Raw genomic sequence first — 5,627 nt, forward strand, 5'->3', positions numbered from 1 at the left:
TTGCTAGGAAGTGCAAAAGTAAAGATAGTAGACTATGGTGGCGTGCCAGAGCAAATAACGAGCGACGACAAGTAGAAAGAGATAGATATGCCTCCAAACTAATAGTGATGTAATATCCCTTTATCATAAGGTGAGTGAACTTGCATTAAAATGTTTTGGGATAAATGCATACGCATTCAATTAAATCACCTGAAATGTTTTATTGGACTTTTCTTTAAAACGTGCATGGGAACAAGCCCTTGATGAAATGTTTTGATGTTGTAAAATATGTGATATAATGAAACCATGTGTTCCTATATTATGTGGATATGTGTGTTATGCTTTGCGTGATAATGCTGTATAAAAGCTATAATCGTGCATGTGCGTTGTGGAAGTGCACGTGACGGTGCCGATGGTGTGCGGTGTGGGAGTGCACATTTCGGCAATGATGTGGGAGTGCGTGTGATGATATTGAAATGTGCGTGTAGGGAGTGAACATGATGGTATTACCTTGTGGGTGTAGGGAGTGCACATGAGCTGAGTAAGGTGGCGGTGGTGTACATGTATATATATATATGCTATAGACAAGTTATGAAAATTAAAAAAAAATGTGATTATACTATATGCTATAGAATGCTTTTTCACTGCAGCGAGATTCACTCTGCTATGCTTGCCTTGCTTGAATTTTCTAAATGTTTTAAAATGAGTTGAAAAACGACACGACATCGATTTTTGTTGATAATATATAAAATTGCATTGTTTTTACACAAGTGCATCATGTTTTCGAAAACCTCTCTGTATCGTTTGCTTGTTCCCTTCTTATGTTCACTCACTAGGTTTATATTCACTCTTTTAACTTAATGTTTTTAGATTTAGAGGTAGTTGGGACCTAGATTGAAGTGTCCATTTATATTTGCCATTTGGTAGGTACTATGGTATTTTGTAGCAGCACCAACACCCAAAGTCATTCCGCTAATAGTCAAGGTCTCTTGTCAGTGTATATATTTATTGAAATGTAAATTATGAGATCGTTATGCACTTTGTATGTTGATTGATTACCCTTGTCGGTTAGGGTTGAAGAATGATACCTTATTTTGGGGATGTTATATAGATATATATACTTGGTTCTTACGGTCTAATTTCAAAAGAACATTCATTAGAAATTTTGAGTAATAGATTTTAAAGAAAGAGAGGCTTGCTTTGGTCTGGTGGGCTATGCCTATTAAGCCCTTATGCCGGTCATGGCTCAAAAATTGGGCTGTGACAGACTTGGTATCAAAGCCTAGGTTTAGTCGAGTCTTAGGAACTTTTGTGTTAGTCAGCGAAGTTGTCGGAGTTAGTGTAGAGTCTTGTTTATGATTTGTGACTGCAGCACAAGTCATAGACAAGAGGCTATATGAACTTCTATTCCTAGTAACCTAACTATTACTAATGTCATATAAAGGTTATAAGTGGTGTTGTTATTCGGGTTTAAGATGCCACCTAAGACACGAACTGTTGTTGGAAAGATTTTAAAGCAAATATTTCTAATGAATAGGTATTATAATGACGTATCCCTCTGAAAAAGGATGGAGGAAAGTGGAGCTGGACTAATAGGTCCGTAATAACTTACTCATTTGGTGAAGCTATAATTTAAGCCCATGATTGTCAATAGGAGGAAAAATTAGATGACTATGAATTGTATTTGAGATCAATATAAAGGAGCACGTGCGATAATAGTACTAAGGGGCGTAATTTGACTATAATGAATAGTGATTATTGTAATTCACTTGGAGTGTATAAATCTAAGCAATAAGGGAGGTGTAAACCAATACTTATGTGCACGGGGGTAAGTGCACTATGTTAATTGAGCTTGATATACAAATTGCCTTAAAGATCAATTTAAGAGTCTATTTGGATTAGTATGCAAACTATGATGAAAATGATTAGACTTGAATTTGATTTCTCCAAAGCTAAGGGATTTAGAAGATGTTGATTTTTGGATATGCTCTAAGAGGGAGCTTCTGCGTCCTAAGTTTAAGAAATTTTGATTTTTATGATCGCAAAGGTGAGATGCAATAATTAAGTAAATTATTCACTTTATAAAGGTGATTGGTTAAGAATCGATGAGTAAAATCAAGATTTTAACATTAAGTGGTGTACAAGTTGATATTTATGTATTTAAGAGTTATTTGGGAGAAATGCTTAATCAGATTGTATTAAATGTTATGGTAAAGGAATATGATTATTAGTAGTGAACTATGCCTAAACAACGATTTTGGCATACCACAAAAAGGGTGAAATAGATATGTTAAAATTAATGTTCTGATAGCGTACGTAAGATAGAAAGTAGTTTTGCAAATTGCAATTTTCATGATCATGAAATATGTAAAGGTTATCAATATGTGGACATACCCTTGGAGTTGTAATTTAAGAGTTTGGAGAATTGTTTTGATAAAGTCAATTTCCAACAGCTACAGCGTTGTAATGTTGACCGCTCAGCGCCTTAGTGCTACGAACACCTTATGTTAGGAAGCAAGAACAAGATGTGACTGGCATGGAGACGGATTTGCAAGTGGAATTATGGTCATTGGACTTGATGTTAAGCCTTGTTAATTAAAGTTTTAAGGTTTTGGAAGGTATTTATATAAATGAATTGAAAAGTTTCTTTATTACCTTATATAAGGGTATGAAACAAAAAAGGGAGTTAGAAAGTTCTTGAGATAAATTATCATGTAAAGTATTAAGATAAACATTATGCAAATTAAAGTCACATCCTAAGATATAAGGGAGACAAGAGATTAAGCCTTGTTGAAGGTTAAGGAAATAGTGAATGAGAAGTAAGATAAATGATAGGAAAAGTGTGGATGTTGTTATGACAAGCATAAAAAGTTTAAGGATAATAGATGCAAATATACTAAATTAATTTTGTATGGTCCGAACTAAGGACAAAGACATCTAGGGTGATTTGAAAATGATGTCCATTGGGACCAATGAGCTAAAATGCCATTAAGCATACATTAAATTGTTAAGGTTATGAGTGGCTTTAAAGATAAGCCTTCGATTGTTTAAGTTCCCAACGAGATTGTATTAAAGGAAATGTTTAAGTATTTTGGAAGTATATGGAAAAGTATAAGAGAAAATACTAGCTTAAGTTGCTGTAAAAGGACAAAATGGGATGGCCATGAGTGGCTCGTGACCAACCAAGCAATGCACAGGTAAATGTGCAAGGGAGTTATGATTGGTAGATAAGGGTAGAACTTTAGCAATGAAATTGTGTTCACTTCTTTAGGCATTGAGCTGTAACGTATGGACTTGTGTTCACCTTGTGAACACCCTGATGAGATAAATTCCAGAGATTTTCACAATGAGAAAACATTAAAGCCAAAGGAGCAAATAGCTATATAGTCATGTTGGGGCTCATGACTGATATGTCACATAAGTATAAAGATAAGATGCAAATATGAGGATGTCTGGAAATGTTTGGTTTAAGACAATTATTATCTTGCCATTAAGTAGACCCGATGAGGTTTTGATATTTGAAATAAAGTTGAGGAATCTAGAGTTAAGTATGTTTGCATTTGACATATGACTAATAAGTTGGTTATGACTCGAGAATTATAAAGATTGGTTAAGTCCATGAGGATGCATGCAAGAATATCATTATTTATTGAAATGCATTGTGCTATAAGTTGAAATTACTCAGAAAGCACTCGATCATGAAAATATTGGAGATTTTTTTCAAGAATATAGTACTATCGGTTATTGGATTTGAATCATCTGCAATGTTGAATATATATGAAATGAATAAAGAGTGTTTGATCCTTATGTATCGTGAAATGCTTAAATGGAATTCGTATAGGAGAACGTAAAATGAAATAGAGATTGGTTAACAATTTAGACCCATAGTCAATGTTGGAATAACTGCTTGAATGTTGGAATTTTTGATGAAATGTATGCCATGAGATGTATGTGTTGAGAATTTCATATACATTATGGGCTAAGCATAAAGATGTTTTACAAAAATGTTTATATGTTATGATGCAAGTTATGGATAGAAATGATCCTAAACTTGAGAAATCCTATGACGATAATGGGGATTGATCACTATTTGCCTAAGTGGGGTGGGACCCCTCAAAGATTATGGGTGAGGCTGATGTGCCACTCACATAGCCATGATGATCTTTCATGCGAGGTGAACTAAATGATAGCAAGGACTTTGTCCACTACCTACCTGAGTGGGGTGGGATCACTCAAAGATTGTTGAAAGATTATGGGTGAGGCCAATGTCCCACTCACAAAAGCTGTCAAATCTTATTATCTTGAGGGATCATGACCAATGTATGGCCCTAGATGTGTATAACCCACTGGGCCCAAGCAAGCCTCTCTAACTTTCATTATTAAACATACATCAATTCGTAAGCATATGTAAACATCATAGGTATACATTGTCATCACATGCATGCATACATAGGTAACATACATAGTTATAATGTCAAGCCCAACTCTATTAAATACTTGCCATGTCATTCATGTGCTTGATCGCATGTTTACAAACTTGGATGCCCTGAAAAATTTTTAAAACGTCAGTATCGTAGTACAATTAAGTCGATTAAGCCTCGAACTAGTCCAAATAGAAATTTTAGGATGTATTTGAGAGTTATCGAACCTTAGAATGTTTTAAAATGGTGATTTGGAGTTCGAGAATTTATTTGGAGTTCAATTGGGAATTTTTATAACGTAGGGGCAAAATGGTCATTTTGCCACCCGAGGGCAAAATTGGAATGTTGAAAGCAATTTTTTGACCAAACTTGATTAGTAGGAACATAATTTGAATTTGAGAAGTGAAAAATTTCAATTTTCAAGCATAAAGACAAAACGGTCATTTCACATGCCCATGAGGACATAGTCGAAATTTTTGAAATTTTACACCACCATGACACATGTCAAGCTCATAAATTCCACCTATTATCATTTTTATATCTTAGATAAGTAAGGGATTATATGTGGTGGAAAAGAGAATGCTTAATGGTTAAGTTTACCCATGGGCTAATCAAGTGGTGACAAGTGTCAAGCTTTAATACTTTTATAATTTTCTTTATAAACAACATAAACCTTTCCCAATTCACTCATATGGCTGGCCAAGTAAGGGAACAAAGAGAAAAAGAGAAGAACAAACCCTAGGAAGGAAAAATTGAAGAGAAATTGTTGGATTTCAAGGAATCAAGCAAGTAAAGGTAAGATTTTTTAATTTTAGCTTGTGATCTACCTTTGTGATAGCCCATATTTTGAAACAGTGATTAATAAAGTTGATCGGATGCAAATTGAGGTCAATTATAATGTTTAAAAGTGATGAAAGATGAAAGGTATAGTTTAGGATAAAATATTCCGCACGCGAAGAAATAATAATAAAATACTAATATTTTTATCGAAAGAGAATTTGTGAGATAAAAGGTGATTCAGAAATTAATTGAGGCATAATAAGGTATTTTAGGTACCAAGGAGACAAGAGGAAATTTTTAAAATAAAATAATAATTTATTAATAAAATAATATTAAAATATTAATATTTAATTGAATGTCGAAATCAAAATCAGTCATGAAGAAGGATCATATGGTTGATCCAAGTGGGGGAGAAGAAATACAAATAAATTTTTGGAGATGAACGAC

Source organism: Theobroma cacao, chromosome 2 (assembly GCF_000208745.1).
Source record: "Theobroma cacao cultivar B97-61/B2 chromosome 2, Criollo_cocoa_genome_V2, whole genome shotgun sequence".
In the NCBI taxonomy this organism is placed as follows: domain Eukaryota; kingdom Viridiplantae; phylum Streptophyta; class Magnoliopsida; order Malvales; family Malvaceae; genus Theobroma; species Theobroma cacao.